This window comes from Triturus cristatus, chromosome 2_2 (genome assembly GCF_964204655.1).
Source record: "Triturus cristatus chromosome 2_2, aTriCri1.1, whole genome shotgun sequence".
In the NCBI taxonomy this organism is placed as follows: Eukaryota; Metazoa; Chordata; class Amphibia; order Caudata; family Salamandridae; genus Triturus; species Triturus cristatus.
The window spans coordinates 1,012,693,642-1,012,712,485 of NC_140582.1; the positions used below are offsets into that span (position 1 = coordinate 1,012,693,642).

Here is an 18,844-nt window from a genome sequence, read left to right on the forward strand (position 1 = left end):
ATCTCCGTTTATGGCCCCAAAGACAGTAAAGGAGCTTTCTGTGCACACCTTTTCCCTCTTGTCATTGGGTTCACAAAGATACAATATTTGCAGTTATTTTATTGTGGCCTTGGACCCGACATTAGACGGGCCCTCTGCTACTCTGCAGCGAGCAGAGCCTCCACCTTCACTACAGTCAGTCTAGGCAGATATCAGTATTGTAGGCCTATAGTTCCTGACTTATCCTAGAGACTTTAAAGAAAGTACATTTTATAACTCACCCAGTCCAACCCCTCTGCCTCCTGGCAGAGCCAGAAAATAGTTGTAGGCACTTGTCTGATCAATTGTGATGTTCACATTACTTGGTCATTAGGATCTAATGTAGCAAAGTAAGAGATTTATGGTAACTTTCTTTGGGTTACTCATTGCAAATCAGTTCTTCTGTGTTACCTTCATCACACAGTTGTATTTCCTGGCATTGGTGTCACCTGTACTACCATTCTGTGATCTGACTGTGTTTCCAGTCGTTCTGACCTTATTTTGTGCTTTCTATTGTTTTTCTCATTCCCAGGCTTCTTTAGGTTTTACAAAGTTGCGTGTTTTTTTCTCGATCTATGACCTTGATCTTGGCTACAAATATCAGCATGTATCTTAATTCCATTTCTCGTGTTTTTCTGTTGTCTTCCGTGAAGAGTTTCTTCTATATTTTACTTTGATTTCTGTAGTCTAGGAACAGTAGAACCGTGTTGTATTCTTGGGAGGGGCTTCCAAAATTGTATGTCACAATAGTTCAGCAGTTTCACCAGTAGCAGGGCGACATTTGGGCACCAGTGAAGTGGTTGGCACCCTGTGTACATGCTTCATTGGAAAGTATAATAAGAGACTGTTTTGCTCCATTTGCTTGCTGAACAAATCTTCCAGACATAGCTCTATGCTCAGACCTCCAACCTTCTTGAAAAGACCTGCTATGTATGCACTACTTTCAAGAGGATCTTTCTCTATCCTCTGCTTGGTATTGGAGTAATCTGATTCTGTCCAGTAAGAATGTCAGTGGAGTATGCAGACCAAATACTGGGCTGGATTTCTACTAGTGACTTCTCTGCAGCTTAAACTTTGCCTGCATTTTCTAGGCTTTACTCAAGAGGTCCAGATCAATCATCCTTCCATCTGTTTCGACTTCCAGAGCTAGCCAGGTTTCTTGAATCACATTTGAAATGCAGGCCAATTTATCCACTTGAGGTCCAGAGCTTCAGGCATTTCCTCGTGACTATGGTCACTATTTAGATCACTAGATTGAGTCAGTTTGTTGTGCCGGCTGCTTATTTTCCTTGTTTTCTGCCAACTTGGTTATATACTCACAAGATTCTAGCATCTACAGAGAAATGTTGGATGAGGATACCAAGCACAGTCACCCTGGAGTCAGTATTGCAGCATCCATTAACATCAAATTGCTGCACAGCTAAACAAAAGCATGTTGAGAATGGATTTAAGGATATAAGTGCTCTTTCAGGGCAATGCCATGATCATATTCTGGCTAGATTTGTTGTAAAATTACCCCCTACCTCAGTTCGCCAATGTTAGTTTGGTTCAAACTCTTCCACATGCTGCATTTCGACCCACTGGGAGAACTAGGCAGGTGGGAGTGTAGGGGGGGGGCAGTGTCTTCTTCAGTGACTTCTGACCGACTGCTTGTGATGCCTCCGTATTGGCTGACCTAAAAATCCCTACAGTTGCTTGAGTCTTCCAATGCTCCTACAAGCAGATCAAGGCTGTCCTAACAATGATTCCCTACAGTTTTTCAGCCCCCTCCTTACCCGTTCAGCGTCGTCACCCCAGATTGTTCTCGGTCAGGGAGTCCTTTGACTTGCTGCATGCACCTTAGACGGGAGTTGTGAAGTAGTTGGGTCTGGAGGGGGAGTTATGGTAATTGGGACCTCCAAAGCCACTGCCCCCATTCACCCTAAACAGTGTGCCCTTCCTTCTCTGCTCAGCTACAGCAGTCGCTGAGCAGATCGGCTTTCAAGCCTCAGTCCAGTGATTATGTGAAGACTTCAAAGGGCTCCTCTGCTAGCACTGTTTCTCTTCTGTTGGAAATTGCCACTCTGGTGTCTCCTCTCATTCCTCATTGCTGAGCAGTTGTCCTCTTGGTAACACCAGTTTATTTTTCCGTGAAGGAACGAGTCCTTTGGATCCCGGCTCACAGCACACTGCGCACCTAGGCCCTTATCAAGGTGGCCCACACGCTGTACTGTGTCTACCTATAATTAGTTTTTTTTTATTGGAAATTGACAAGAGCGCCTACACTTGCCCTGAAGAAGTTCATTACATGAACGAAACGCGTTGGCTGGCTAATCTTTGTCTTGGAAAATAAAAGGGACTTATCACCTACTAAGTCTTATTTGATTCTTTGACTGTCATTGACGTTTCAATAAGCGGTGCACCACTCCACCAACCTGTGTCCTCTTGGTAGCTACCCTGCACTCACCATGTTTCACAAGCGTTTCTATGGGTTCGAGAGGCTTTGGCAAGTGCTATGACATTTCAGCTAGGTAGAAGCAGCATGTGGACTGCTTAACCTACCACTAGCCCAAGGTATCCTCAAGATAAATCTTCAAGAAATGTGAGAGTGAACAAGAGTTAAAGTGAAGTTCCTCAGGGCAGAAACTCACCTTTAAGTGGCATGCTTCCTTATAAGGTTCCTCCTCACACCGAGGACCAAGGTCCCTGTAAACCAGGAGTTTATTTTTTATTTTTTGAGAGGTAATATCCCGGTTATGTTCAGTTGTGGTGGGGTCAACCCAGCTTGGTATTGTATTGTATTGTATTGTCATTTATATAGCGCGGTTGCTGCCCAAGGGCGTCCAAGCGCTGAAACATCAGACAGAACTGAATATGGCGGATGGGTTTTAAAGTTCGGTGGACCTCGCAAACAAGTAGGTTTTCAATTGTTTGCGGAAGGAGAGTAGGTTTGAATTAGTCCGGAGGTATAAAGGGAGTGAGTTCCACATCTTAGAGGCGTTTAAGGAGAACATCCTGCCTCCGGACCTAGCTCTCCTGACTCTGGGTACCACAGCCAGGAAGGCCTCCGTAGATCTAAGGTTTCTGTTGGGGTGGTATTGCGTGATTAGATTATCGATGATGGCTGGGCCCGACTTCCAGAAAGCCCGGTGGGCAATACAGAGAGCCTTGAATGCCACTCTTTGTCTCACTGGAAGCCAGTGTAGACTGATCATTGCAGGTTTTGCTGACTGAGTCCGCGGGATCTGTAACAGGGTGCGGGCCGCACAGTTTTGTACCACCTGCAACTTTCGCAGGGTCTTCTCTGGGGCTCCAACATACAGGGCATTGTTCGAGTCTAGCCGGGATAGAATCAGGCCCTGTATTGCCACTTGTTTGGCATCCATTGGTAGGAGAGGGAGAACTTTCCTTAAGGTTCTTAGTAGGCCAAAGCATGTGGCAGATAGTTTGGTGGCCTGAGTGGAGAAGGAAAGGGTTTTGTCAAGCCAAACTCCTAGGCTTTTTACGCTGTCCTTGGGAGTTGGGGGTGTACCCAAGCAGGGAGGCCAGAGGGGGATGAGAGACACTGGGGATGCTGAGCCCAGGAGCATGAGCTCAATTTTGTCTCCATTAAGTTTTAAGGAGGAGAGTGTCATCCACTCCTTAACATCCTCGAGACATTTCAACAGACCTCCTGACGATTGTTTGGTACCCTCTTGTGCCAATGAGACCACTAGCTGGGTATCGTCGGCATACGATACAATTTTAATACCGTGTGGTTTGACGATCCCAGCCAGTGGCCCCATGTATACATTAAACAACGCAGGGCTCAATGAGGAGCCCTGCGGTACTCCACAGATCAGCGATTTACTGGGTGATAGTGAATCCCCGTCAAAGATCTGGAAAGATCTGTTGTTAAGGAAAGACTCAAACCATCGCCTGTGACACCAATGTTGCACAGGCGGTTCAACAAGGTGGCGTGGCTCACTGTGTCGAAAGCCGCGCTTAGATCAAGGAGGATCACTGCCACTGATCCTCCCTGATCTAATATCTTTCGCGACTCTTCGATAATTGCAAGCAAGGCCGTTTCAGTGCCGTGCTTAGGCCTAAAACCTGTCTGGGTTAGGTCCAGGAGCAGATTGTTTTCCAGAAATTGTACTAGTTGGATATTTATGTGCTTCTCCAGCACCTTACTTACCCAGGGGAGTAAGGAGATTGGGCGGTAGCTGGAGTGGTCTTCTGGATTGAGGGTGGTTTTTTTTAGCAATGCCCGAACCATGGCTCTCTTCCATCCGGTGGGTACAGTGCAGAAGGCGATGGAAGAGTTGAGTAGATCTAGTACCACGGGAAGTATAGAATGGCTAGCCTGGAGTAGTGTCTCCGGAGGGGCCGGGTCACAGGGGGAGCCAGATTTAACTAGCCGTGCCAGTTTGTGAAGGGTGTCCAGGTCTAGTAGAGAGAAGCGTTCCAGAGTAGACTGGTCTGGGGAGGGGGCAGTGCTCAGAAGAGCATGGTTGGAAGTTCCTAAGTTATTGGCTACTGTCGGAAAGGAAGAGTATATTTGAGAGACTTTATTCTGAAAGAAATCTGCTAACTCGTTACACTGTTCCGGCGTTTTTGTCAAGGGAGGGGCAGTGTTTGCTTTGATGCAATTTTTTACTATATGGAAAATCTCCTTGGGTTTTGAATTGGCTGCTGTAATTTTGTCAGCAAAGTAAGAGGCCTGCGCCGCCCTGATCCCATTTCTATAGGTTTTGATTGCCTCTTTATATTGGGATTTTTTGTCAGGGTGGAAATCAAGTCGCCAGGCTCTCTTTTTTTCCTACAAAGGCGCTTTTGGTCTCTCAAGGTGTCTGAAAACCAAGGTGCAGTTTTGTGTGTCCTCTTTGGAGTGGATTTCCGTAGAGGCAGAATAGTGTCAAGTGAATCCCTGACCCAACTCTCATAATTTTTATTTGCTTGGTTGGGATCTATGCAGGGTGGTGGGCAGGAGCGCTCTAGGTTAGTTACCCATTGTTCTATAGGGAGTTTTTTCCAGTTGCGCTTGGTTACCGATTGGGGGGTGGATGAGTAAGACTTATCGGTGAGCCAGGACAAAGGGACCAAAAAATGGTCCGACCAGGGAAGACGAGTAGGTTGCCCCACTATTAGCTTGGTGCAGTTGCTAAATATTGGGTCTAGAAGATTACCCTTTTCATGGGTGGGGGCTGTAACAAGCTGGATCAACTGAAGGGCTGCAAGATCGTCAATTAATTCCCTGGCGATAGGATCTGTGAGAGAGTTAAAATGAAAGTTAAAATCTCCTAGGACCGTGTAATTAGCAGAGGTTAAAATTCGGTTGGCTAGTATGTCTGGTAAGGATTTATGAAACAGCTTGGCTGGTTCTGGGGGCCGATAAATCAAAGTACCAGTAAAGGAGGTGTTTGCAGTAAAATAAATGCTGAACGCTAAGCTTTCGCACTCAGGAATAGCTTCGGTAGCAATGCGACAACAATACTTGTCTTTTAAAATGATAGCCAGGCCGCCGCCTCTCCCCTTAATCCGGTCTAGTCTGTGAATTTGGAACCCGGAGGGTAAGGCAGAGACTATATCTGGTTCTGAGTGAGGCGTGAGCCATGTCTCCGTAAGGAAGATGGCATCTGGGTTGAGCTCCTCTAATAGTAATGCAATTTGGGTGCTGTGTCGCGGTAAGGATCGACAGTTAAGCGCGTACATATGGTATTCCTGTAACGTGGGTGGCAATACAATATTATCGAATGAGTGTTTGCAGCCGGGGTATCGAGCAGGGAGATCAGCTGGGAAATAGGAGTGTGGGCATAAGGCAGCTGTAGTGTACCTCATATTCTGGATGGCCACCGAGCTGTAGGTATTGACCTGGGGGGCGTTAGGGGCAGGGGTTGTGGCCCCTGGTCCCGTCTGGTCGCGGACGGGCGCAGACGGGCTTGCCTTTGGCGCGCCTTCGGCACACCGCCGGCGCGCCCGCTGCGCCCGTCCGCTGCGCTTCCGGAAGCTGCACATTGTTTATACCAGAGGGATGGGGCGTGGCCTATTCGGTGGGCGGAGCCCGGGAGTTCCCGGCGGTTACCCTGCAGCCCGCTACAGCGCCTGAATCAGCTGTGCGGCGAAGCGAGGCAGTCCTCGAGTGATCTAAGGTAAAACGAATTTTAATAAAAACACAGTATTCACACAGTAAACAATTTAAGAAGTAAATCTTTCCAACTAAAAGTTTCCTGGCTCTCGGCTTTTCGCCTCAAGAGCTCTGTCTGTGAGCAGCGCTGGCCGCTGAGCACGCCTAGTTATAATCACGGGGGGCGTGGCCTATTCGGTGGGCGGAGCCCGGGAGTTCCCGGCGGTTACCCTGCAGCCCGCTACAGCGCCTGAATCAGCTGTGCGGCGAAGCGAGGCAGTCCTCGAGTGATCTAAGGTAAAACGAATTTTAATAAAAACACAGTATTCACACAGTAAACAATTTAAAAAGTAAATCTTTCCAACTAAAAGTTTTCCTGGCTCTCGGCTTTTCGCCTTAAGAGCTCTGTCTGTGAGCAGCGCTGGCCGCTGAGCACGCCTAGTTATAATCACGGGGGGGGCGTGGCCTATTCGGTGGGCGGAGCCCGGGAGTTCCCGGCGGTTACCCTGCAGCCCGCTACAGTGCCTGAATCAGCTGTGCGGCGAAGCGAGGCAGTCCTCGAGTGATCTAAGGTAAAACGAATTTTAATAAAAACACAGTATTCACACAGTAAACAATTTAAAAAGTAAATCTTTCCAACTAAAAGTTTTCCTGGCTCTCGGCTTTTCGCCTCAAGAGCTCTGTCTTGGTGATAACCAAGGTAGAAGTGAAAAATACTTATAATATTCCAGAGATCCACAATGAATACAAATAACTGGCGATGGACAAAAATTCTTCTCTTCTCAACAGCTTGTGCACCTTGCATTATTTATGACAGATATGTTAGTTACTTCTTGCCCTCACTTATGAGAGGAGCATAAGAATTGGGACAAAGTAGATCAACTTGTGAGAAAGAACGTTCTCAGTGGCTTATATCTGCTTCATATTTCTAGGAAGCTTAAAACACCATGAATGTATGTTCCCTCTCTCTTTGTAGGTATAGACTGCTTGTATTTAAATTACCAAAACGGAGCCGTAAACGTATAAAGCCTTTTTGTGTGAAAGTTATTAAAGGTTCCTTTTAAACCGGTGGTATCAGCAAGTAGCCTTAGTTCCTAGCCGCCAGTATCTCTAAAAAATATTCACACCGTGATAATCACGGGTACTAAGCTAATACTTTTTAACCTAATACTGACAAAATTATGTATGTAGGTGGCCAAGTAGTCTTGCTCACTTTGCCACTGGATTCAAGCTAGCCTGGCTAGTGTTACCCTGAAAACCGGTCCCAGGATGCTTGTCTCCGGTCCAGAGAAGACCTGGCTTGGCAGTTCGAGCTGGACTGTTCCCAAGACTGATTTGCATACGACCGGGTCTGAACTGGGGTGGCGATGTGAGCTAAAGAACGATGATGGATTCAACCCAGATCTAATAGTGACTGGGGGTGAGTGTCTGAAAAGTTTCAGGGCTCCGTCCATCTCCTTGTGTTTGCAAAGTGGTCTTACTACCTTATTTGTCGTGCCCCAGAGCTTTGTGTTCTGCTCCCCAGCTGTCAGGTTTTTCCGACCAGACAGTCACCATTATGAACACCTGATGCATGTGCACATTCGCGCCATTCTGCTCCTGCGAAGAAGAAAATAAAGCAGTTCAATGTTGTCTTCAGGTAAAGTGTAAAAAGGCAGGAGGATGCTTATTTATTTGGAGCCAAAGTGAATAGTTCCTAAAATATTCCCAGATTGACAGTAACAGCCATTCCCAGAATCTGACTTATTCCTGTAACTCACAAAGGTTCTACATGTGTTCCAAAACATTCTCCCTCTATTTGACAGAACACTTCGCTATTCCTTCTGTGAACAGGTCCAAGAACTAGATATGTCTAAGATTGCATCATACACTGTTTACATTGTGACGCGGTCCTTTATGTATAGTGGGTTGCCCATCCTTCTTGTAGTATCACATTTCTTCATAGTCATCTGAGCCTTTCTCAAGACCATTGTTGCTCCCACATGTGTGTAGCTTATTCTCTTCTTTTCCTGCACTTCTCACCAGTCAAGCAGACCTCATTCCCTAACATCCATCTTTACAGGAATTGACATTACTGCATCTCCTAGCATTCATTTCTACATGAAGTGACATCAGTGGTTTCCTACCAGATGCGCTTTTAAAAGACATCCAACAAGCCATCCTAATTCACTAGCACCCATCTGTACAGGACCTGACATCACTGCATTTGCCAGCATCACTCTATACAGGTTGAGACATTGCTGGACATTGCTGGTTCCCACCTGAAACTTCCTGCCTCCTCTCCAACTTTAGTTAACTCCTCAGGGCATTTCATGCAATCCCAGATAAGACCAGACACAGGCCTTGGTCTAGAACCCCTGCTCCCCATCTCAACAAGCAGCTGCATAGTAAGACCACATCCTTTGCCCTAGCCCAAAGCCCTTTTCTATCCATCCACACAAATATGCACACTCATTCCTCCCAGCAAACTGTCCCGTCATCCTACATATTCCACTAAGCACCCAACACCCTCAAACTCCAGCTCAGGGTTCATTAACGCACTCTCTGCCGTACGCCACACTTCACATGTTGCAGTCCTCATCACCCTTAACAACCTTGATACATGCTTCATCACAAAAACACGTCTCATACCTGCATCATCGTAGACACTCATGGAAAGGTCCTCACATGCCACTTGTCCTCTTCGTAACTTAGTCTACCTTTTCACCTCATCTGCAGGCCTCTCAGGCAGAGCAAGGATGTCATAGACTAAAGTTCAGACCTCCTTCATCTCACCCTGATTGATCTGAAACCCCACACCGATCTACTTCATTTAGAGACTTCCACCTCACAGAAGACTTGAGCGTGAAAACTATACTAACACATTGCAAAGGCCAAGTCCTCAGCCTCGGATCCATGAGACCCTACCGGGGCAAGAGCAGAGATGACGCCATGCGAAACCGAACAGAGCCACATGACGGCGCACAGGGATACTGCTCATGCAAAAGTTTCCGGATCCAGTCTGACGCCTGGGAAATTCAAAGGTAAGGAATCTGCAGCTAGATATTCTCTCTACCAGATAGTGCGTGCGTTATCAAAGGCAAGTACCTTGTTCAGCTGAACCAAATTGCATAATAAGAAAGTCACACAACAAGAAAGAGATAGGACAACAGTTTGAAACAACATAAAAATACGCTCTATTTTTATAGTGACCTTGATGATCTAAATTCTCCGGCGAGTTCGTGAGATACAGTATTTTGAGCGTGTAAATACTTTTAAATGCAACCGCAAACAAGCATTGCTCAACAAATAGTTTGTAAAATTTTGAAAGATTTGAAAGAGTTCGGCAACTCCAACCCTGGTTGGGCAATTAAATCCGACAGGATGGAGGTCTAGGAGTTAAGAGAGGATACTTTGAACATTTACTTGGCCAACAGGGCGTTTTTAAGGCAAGTTCCAAGCTCTACAGGATGACTGCCATATACTACACAACCGAGTGGTCCTGATGCTGTCTTAAAGATGCTCAAAGCATGCTCCGGCTGAGGTGCGGTCAACGGGGGTTTCTTAGTGGTTGTCTCTCAGTCCATGGTTGATGAAGTGCAGCTCTGGCCACAGCGATTTAAGTCCTCTACGTTGCAGTAGCAGGCCAGCCAGGTCTCAGTGCACCGCGAGTGGGGCAGAATCCTTCGGTGGGGGCTTGTGTCCTTTGGGTACAAGAAATCCGGACTCCGATAGCACTCCCCGGTCCAGCAGACAGGGGTGTAACTTTTGGCTTTCTTGGATTTGTACTTTTGTGCACCTGGCAACTGTAAGCGACAAATCTTCTGCGGTGTCAATTTGGGGTCTTTCAGCTCTTGTTTACCTGAAACTGGTTCCTTGGGATCAGCCACCTGATCCTTGGACTTACTGATGTGAGATGAAGCAGGGAATCAACTTTTTCCCGGGTCAGGAACTGCATGCACCCAAAGTGCAGCAGGTGCAGTCCTTCCAACGGTTCAGCCTCTCTCCGTGCAGTTTCAAGGGCAGTCCTTCTTCAGTCCTCTCTTCAAGTCAAGTGTGATCTGGCGAGCAGAGTACCAGTGATGTCGTATTTATCCTAGGAAAGTGCCCTGAGGGGACCACAGGGTCACTAGCCAATGGACTACACGATCCCCTCCCACCTAGTGACATGTTATATAGCATCAGGCTATCGCAGAGTGCACTATTCGATCCACCCTCAAAGTGTCGCCACATTCCTCAGCCGTCAGGAGCTCGAAAGCCCACCCTAGAGATGTGGCTGCCTCTGGTCCTTGTCTCCAACTTGTCTGCAGTAACAAAAGGCATCTAGCTCGGAGTGTTGTTGCAGGCAGCCCTTCAAAGGCGTCTTTCCTTTTGAAGCTTACCTTTCGGGCTGACACCCTGAGTGGCCTTCTCAGGCGAGGAAGTAACACCTCACTCTGCGGCAGCTTCCTTTGTTTTGCCTGGCTGTTGTTTATACGTCTCCCCAGGCAGGCAGAAAGTTGTCTTTGTGCTAATGCTTTTGTGAAGCCACTGGACTAGCTGGACACACAGTAGCAACTCTCTAAAGGTTGCTTACCTTTAATGGTGACTTAAATCTCGACTTGGGCATCAAGTTGGATTTTATGCTGCGAGTAGTTTGATATCTTACAGTACCTAGTTAGGTAGTACCATTCAGAAGTTAGCTAGGCTGGGATGCCAGCCGGTAACCCTGTGTTAACCTTAAGGGGCTACTATCCTTTCTCCAGCAAAACGACAATTTCAAAGTGTTGCTGTTAAGACATTTAAAAAATGTCTAACTTAAAAATATACAGCTCCCTGCCATAGGACTTCATAGGCATTCCTTATGGAAGTCTTTCATATAAGGTTAATCGACTAGTGGCTTTGCCATTTGGTTTTAATAGCAAACTCGAACTAGCAGTGTACACATTGTCTTTTCAGTCTGCCGTGGCAGACTGGTAGCCTTTTTGTCCCTTATCACACTCAGGGTGGCACAACCAGTTCTGTAGCCCTGTGTGGAGACACTGCCTTATATACCCTGGGTACCAAATACTAGAGTCTTCTAAGTCAGTAAGTGCTTAGCAATTAAGGATAGTCAATTTGACATACGTTTGTTAAGGGTTAAGAACACTGACACTGAGGTCTGTGTGAGAAGTTGGCCTGGTATATGCTGTTCCCTAATTTAAGTGGGCACCTTGTACCATTCCAAACAACACTTATTGATGATTAGGTTAAAGACAACCTTTATTGAAAGCTATCCTAGTGGTAGCTATGGAGAGCAGCCTTCAGGCTAAGCCTCGAAGGAATGTAAAGCAGCTTGTTTTACCAGATCAGAACCTCCTGAATGACCAACTGAAAGGTGAACCACACATGAGATATATAAAATATATGTATTTATTACTAAACACTCTCTACTAACCTCTTTATGAGATAAGAGCACAAAGCACACAATATTAAATCACTAGAACAGTAAATAGCACAATACACAGTGGGCTCCAGGGGGAGACCAAACCATATACTAAGAAAGTGGTATAACAACCACGACTTGACTAGACACAGTGCTGAGAGCACGTAGAATCGCTGGGACCCCAAGAAACCACCCAAAGTAGTGACACAGGAGAACCACGGAAGACGGGTGCAGTGTGTGAACACAGGCGTGAGCTCCGTACAATTCTATGGGAAAGTCGCGGTTGGAATTTTAAAGATTAAGGACACTTGGGAGAGGACTTAAAGCAAACCATTTCAAACATAGAATGTTCTAAGGCCAGCACCCTTGACGGTACCAAGATACCCGTGTTACCTATCCCAGAGGAGCCAGGTGCATAGGGGTCAAGTTATGTCGGGAACCTTCGTCGTTTTCAATGGCGTGATGCGGAAAAATGCTGCTGCTGGGAAGATGAAGTGTCAGGTGGAATCCAAGCCTGGATCCGAGGTGAGAAGAACCTGAAAGCAGAGGGGACAGAGTCTGGGTCACTTCACAGGGACCAGGGGGCACGATAGACCAATGCCCACCAATGTCGGGTGCTTCCGGTGAGAAGATGCGAAGCTTTACTCTGCAGCCACGGGGAGCAGGAGACGTCGACAACGACCAAATTCCGGAGGCGAGCTGTCCCACGAACGATGTCATTGCTGGGGGGGAGGGGTGGGAGGGTCAGTGTCCGGATTGAACACCAACAAGCCTTGGCAACTGCTACCCACGTGGGCAGAGGAAGGAAGCTTAGGTGAGGACCAGCAAGGTCCTGGGGACTCTCCGAGCTATGGAGTCAGGGCACGTCTGGAGCAACCAGGAAAGCCCACGGAAAGTCAAAGTTACCTTCACAGGGACCCACAGGCCAACGGACCAGGGATAGCGAAGGGACCTCGAGCTGAATCACAAAATACCAGCCCCCCGGAACACTTGTGGAGTGTAGGCCAGAAATCTTCGGTGGAATTACTGCTCGGGGTCAGGACTACAAATAGCCCAAAGCACAGCCTCAGGGATTACCGAAAAGCATATGCTGCTGCAAAAGTATGCGGTAATGAAAGAGAGTGGTCCGTGACTGCTTTAAAGCAGAAATGAATTTTCAATTGTACTTTATAAGTGTAGCTTCATAAGTCAAACACTGGTAATGAATACCACAATAAACAAAACAACATACCTTGCTATCCAAGATAGCATAGTTTAAGCATACAGTCAGTATTAGCCAAAGATCACCAGGGTATATTTGGATTCAGTATATTATCATATACTTAAATTATATCAGAGTTATTTAGATACAAGGGTTGCTCAAAGAAACAGGGGGGAGAGAATAGGTGTGCTAGTGAAAAGGTAGAGAGGTGAAGTAGTCACAGATAATTAGAATTATACATTTAGTGTTTTAGCGAAAAACTGGTAAGAGAAACCAGTACAACAAGCCTGGCCTAAACAATTTGTTTATAACGTTTTTTTATATATCTTATAAATTGCATATATGCAACATTGAGTAAAGGGGATGGGAAGAGGTCCAGGCCCTGTATGGGTGGGGTGCGTCGACATTGTGACTCGGCTTGTGCTTAACGGGTCAGTAGTGCCTCAGCTGCGAGTCTTCCTCAGGACGAAGGGGTACAGGGTGCAACCTAATACTGGTGCCGCAAGGGCATCCCAGGAATCGCAATGGAGCTTCAGTAGTAATACAGTCAATGATGTCCAATAGTGGTGAAAAGAGAATCTAATCCTGAGGCTCACCTTGTGAAGTCCTCAGCGGTATGCAAAAACCGTCAATGGATTAGTATATGCTAGACATGCAAGTTAATCTGTCCAGACCTAGTTTGAATACGTAGTCAGGCGCCACCCGCTTCGGGAAAGACCGCCTGCCAAGTTGAGTAGCGAATATACGGTGCACAGGGGTTCGGGTTGCACGGTCCCCACGATGGATACTGGTCTCAGAATTGCTGAGAGAGCAGATCGACCTCAGGAACCCACCTCCTGTGTTGCAGAAATCTTCGGAGTCCTCAGGAGCTTGGGAGATGCAAACGGGTCAGATGCGTTTAGGTGCCTGCCTTGCAGGGGAGTAACTCCTTTACTCCAAGGGAGATTCTTCACTCATCCAGCGTAGTGTAGATCGTCAAAGTACTTCTAAAGGCCTGTAGTCTGGGGTTCCTACTTTATACCCAAGGAAGGGACGGGACAAACTCTGGGGACCCACCTATGGGACGGTCAGGACAGAGGGGTGGCTACACCCATGTCCTTTGTCCAGTTTCGCGCCAGAGCAGGAGCAAATGGCTCCTGCAACCTGAGCTGGACTATGCACAGGGACACCAAATGCGCCCCCAGTGCAGACTTCAAAGCACTCTGAGTGCACCCGCCACGTACAAAAATAACTACACGTAGTGATAGGTCAAAGGCAAAAGAATGGTCCCACTTCTGAAGTCGTTCCCACCGCAAGTCCTTGTCACGGTCGAAGTCTTCGGGTAACCACTCTTGAACTCCAGAGTAGGACTCTCCGTCTCACTCCTGATCTTCATTGGCGCAGATTCTGTCTCTGGTCCTGATTATCTCTGATTTTCCAGGTCCATCAGCGACGTTTCAGCAAGTAGAAGCCTTCAGGGAGATTATACTGCAGATTCCATCTGGTATGCCTTCGGGCCCCAAGTAAACACAGGGGCCTTGAGTCAGACTTTACCTGATATTGGCCATGTCTCTCCCCTAGGGCCTGCTGTGGAGGAAAGTTAATCTTTGGCTGTCGTGAAACAAAGGGCAGCTGAGGTATTATACTTAGAACTGCCAGCCAGGGAAGTTAAAAATAATGTCTTTTATTGATTTATTTCAACCTGTTCTGTCTCCCGCTGAGTCGTCTTATACTTACTGACAACCTTTGTGTACTTGGGTCAAGCCTTGTTCAGGATCACTATTCAGTAGGTTGATGGTCACCAATACCCTGCACCTGAAGGTCCTGACATCCTTATACAATATCCCATTTCGAAGAGCCTGGTAGTCCAAGCCTCCACTTGCAGGATTAGTCCAAACGCTTTTCCTACCACTTCCCTGATCAAGAGTCCAAACGAATTAAGACTAAGACTTCTGTCAAAAGAATATTCTCCTCCATGACCCTTCCTCTGCGATCAGTCATTACCTATCCAGTGCCTCCAGGAATACTGTCATCCAAAAAAATAGAGTAACTGATTATTTCTGACAGAAGACGATAGAGTTGAGACTATAAAGGGAAGGTTATTACTTATAGAGCTGTTCCTACCTTGGTGGAAAACTGATATGAGTATAATAGTATAAGGTTAGACATTACAGAAAGTGAAAAATGTATAATCCCCACGACTTTATGGCCGCCGATGGACACTGAATATCACGTATACATATTTAAGCCGGTGCTTAAGATTATGTTCTGCAATAAGTGGATCAGTATATATCCTGGATTTGGTTTAAAGTATTTGTACAATAAGGAGGATTAATCAACATAATAGTCCTGAAGAAGTTGGTGTTCATCTACATTTTCCACCAAAACACGTCATTAAGATTAGAAAAGCATAACCTACAATGCTCAAGTGGTCTCTGTGTGCTATCAATGAACCGCATAGACACTGAGGGACATATGGAGTAGTGGTACATGCATAGAAAGATGAACTGTGTGGTCTTTGAAAAATCCTCCTTGAGGTTTTGCTTTTTATGTTTTTATGGATTTGTGTCTTTCAAAATGCATATTTTGAACAGATTGTTTATAGAGTATATAATAGAATTAAAGCCATATGTATTTTTCACATTTTGTTAGTCAGCCTGTTATATATATGATTAAATGTGTGCTATTCAAATGTGATTTTTAATGAGTGAAGTGTATGATTTCATTGTATCCATGGGAATCTTTGCGAGATCTGGGAGACCTCTTGTGAAGCATGCCTCGCCTTTCCCTGCAAAAAGACTCTCCGGTAACGCAGGGAGATAAGATGGACTCATCACAAGATGCAGCTCAAGAGTTACTGGAAATACCGGTCATTGTCAGGGCTGAGAAGTTCCTCCAGCTCTGAAGAGTGAGAGCTGGCCCTTCCCACATTTCCCAGGGCCAGACTAAAGAAGATTCAGAGGCCCTGCTCTTTCAGACTTCCATTTTCAATGCGGAGGTACAGTTCCTCGAACCAGTGCAACAGCATGCCCTGTTATTGGGCCAAAGAAGAGAGTTAAACTACATGCATCAGCTGGTCCTCCCAAGCATGCTTCTAAACAAACAACGGCTGAGGTAGATCACTGCTCTTGTGAGAGTCTGGCATCAAGCTGAGCCAAAATTAGCCTAAACCTCCAGGAAGAATGCCCCTGCCTCCAAAGGTTAGTAAGATGTCAAGCAAAGCTCCACCCAAGGGCACAGAGCTTGCATCTCATTCCCCTCTTGACGCCTAGGCTTTGGAAAAATTCACTCTGTGCTGAAGCCACCACCAGCTCAGCCCCAAACTGTCGACAAACCCCATTCTGGATTGAAGTAGACTCCAAAGTTCAGCCAACATCTGGCACCGAAGTCTTCAGCAAAGGACTCTCTGATGCATCCGAGGATAAGGTCACCGAAAATCTGGCAGATATTTTGCAAGAAAAACAAACTCTTTAATCACTCTGACACCAGTAAAATACTCATCTGAAAAAGACTATTAGTTATAGATTCCTTACGTTAGAATTACCCCCAGGCGTCAGACTGGATCTAGAGAATTTTTCTTCAGCAAGACCCCTGCGCGTCGGTAGGTGGCGTCTGTCGATTCCACAGTAGTCCTTGGCATCGTGATCGCCGGAATGACGTTGCAGTATTTACTTACACACCACCCCTGCACGCTGACGTCCGTTCTTTCTTTGTTCGCGCCAGCCAGCGCAGATCTGGATAGAAGGTACCATTCGTCATTTTTTGACAAGTGTTTTTCGACTTTTTGTCGACATTTTTTTCGAGTTGTTTGACTCCTGGTGTACGCAGAGATGTCACATCGGCAGACTGGCTCCAAGCCTTGTGACTCTTGTCGCAAGCTGATGTCAGTCACTGATCCGCAACTAGTGTGCCTTTGGTTCCTGGTGCATGACCACGACCCGAAGTCTTGCTCCGACTGTTGGGCCATGAACCCGAAGTTTTTGCAGGAGCGGTCCCAAAAGCTTCTAAAGGCCTGGCAGTCGGCTCTGGTCCGCTCGAGGTCCCGGTCGAGAGGGAGGTCACGGGACCGGTTGCAGAGTCACCAACGTCACTTCGTCTTCGGGTATATCGAAGCACAAGAAGAAGGTGAAGCACCGTCGCTCTTCACCTCGTCCGTCGGCTGATGTGGGACGCAGAAGGTCATCGTTTTTCGACTCTGCCAGCGGAGCCTGCTGGGACGACTACGAGCTTCCCTCTCTTCCCGGGAGCCAGATCGCCCTCTGCCCAGCCTCGGTCCATTTACGAGGCCCTCCACTCCATTTGTAGGCAGTCTGACTCCGCCAGCACGCCTTCGGGCTCTAGGCCTTCGATGCTGGCGGCTCCGGCCGTACGCCGCAGGGCCCACAGGGATCCAGGCCTTGATCCAGATCGGTGCCTGTTGCCCTCACTACACCTCCCCCAGTGCCGATTCCACTGAGGACGCCTCCGCAGCCAGTTATATCCCTGACCGGCATCGACCCCAGCCTCCCCCTCAAGCCGGACCGGTATCGAGCAACGCCGTTACTGGTGCCGACCAGTACTTTTGTACCACTGTTCTATCCTGGCGTTTCTTTTCGCCCTTCGTGGCAGCCAGGTGAGGATGAGGAGGACTGGGAGGGGTGGAGGGGTCTGTGGACCCTCTGGCAGACCAGCTAGAAGAGCCGGACTGGAGAGAGGAGTTGGGTGATGCCAGTGGTCTGGATACCTCCCCAGACCTTGGTATGCTTTCTCCCCCTCCTGTGGCCACATAGGAGGGAGCCGCTTACGCTGTGGTATTGCGTAGGGCGGCTGAGGCCTTGGACCGCGAGCTTTCTAAGGTGGCAGTTAGGACTAACCTCCTGACTGAGGTGCTTCAGCCGGCAGCTGCCTCCTCGGAGCCCCTGCTGCCATTCAATGAGGCCCTCACCGACATCCTTAAGGGTCAAGCCCAGCACAGGGGCTCCTGTGGATAGGATGATTGCCCGACTCCACCGCTTGGCCCTGGGCGACTCCATTTTCTTCTCCCAACACCCTACCCCTGAGAGCTTGGTGGTCCAAGCCTCAACCTCCAAAGGCGCGTTCCCTACTGCTCCCCCAGCTAGGGAATCCAAGAAGCTGGATCATCTCTGTGTGGGACACGGTCGCGCAAGTGTTGCCACGGTGCACTGAGGATTGCCCGGGTCGCACTCTCACGTGCGGTTGCAGAGGGTAGAGATGCATCGAAGTTCGCCATTCGCTGTGGGCAAGACACAGTCGACTCGCTGGGTAAAACTATTTCTACATCAGTAGCCCTGAGACGCTGCGCCTAGATGAGATCCACTGGCTTTTCTGGGGGTGTCCAATCGACTCTTTTGAACATGACCGTCCTCTCTTTGGCGACAAGGCGGACCATGCGCTCAAGCGCTTCAGGATTCTAGAGCTACGGCCAGATACTTGGGCCTCCCTGACACCTCTTGTCCGGTGCAGTCTGCCTTTCGCCCCTTTCGTGGCTACGGAAGGGGTGCCCCACCCCGTTCCGCCTAGGGCCACAGGTGCATGCAAACCACCCAGCCTCTGCGTGGCCGGGGACGTGGGACCCAACGCCGTGGGTCTGGGGGCCAGCTGGCGGGCCCGTCCACCAGTGCCCCCTCTGCAGCAGCCTCTAAGCCTTTCTAGTCCGACATTTCAGGGCAACCAGTTGCAAGTGGGCGTCAGGATACGCCATCACCTCCCCCACTGACACAACATCATGTCGGACAGGTGGGTTTTGCAGATAGTCCGAAGGGGCTAATCCCTCCCCTTCGAGACTTCCCTTCCCTCCATCCCACCAACACTCCATCGCATGTTGGAAGATCACTTGACCCTTCTCCGTCAAAGTTACGGCCCTCTTGGCCAAGGGTGCTGTTGAGTGAGTCCCTGTCCCAGAAGTAGATTGTGGTGGTTACTCCTACTACTTCCTGGTGCCCAAGAAGGACAAAGGCCTGCATCCTATCTTGGATCTCAGGGACATCAACCGCTTCCTCCGGAAAGAGAAGATCAAAATGTTGACATTAGCTCAGGTACTGTCTGCCCTGGAGACTGGATAGTAGCGTTGAACTTGCAGGATGCTCATTTCCACACCCCCGTCCTGCCAGCCCACAGGCATTACCTACGGTGCACAGTTGTGAGAAAGTGCCATCTTTCTTGCATGGTATGCCCCCAC

General features: G+C 48.0%; 1 protein-coding gene across 2 annotated transcripts in view; it reads left to right on the forward strand.

Moving 5' to 3' along the window:
* Positions 1 to 18,844, forward strand: part of KIAA0232 (KIAA0232 ortholog) — a 467,980-nt gene that overhangs the window by 338,134 nt on the left and 111,002 nt on the right. The gene's annotated exons all lie outside the window — the stretch shown is intronic.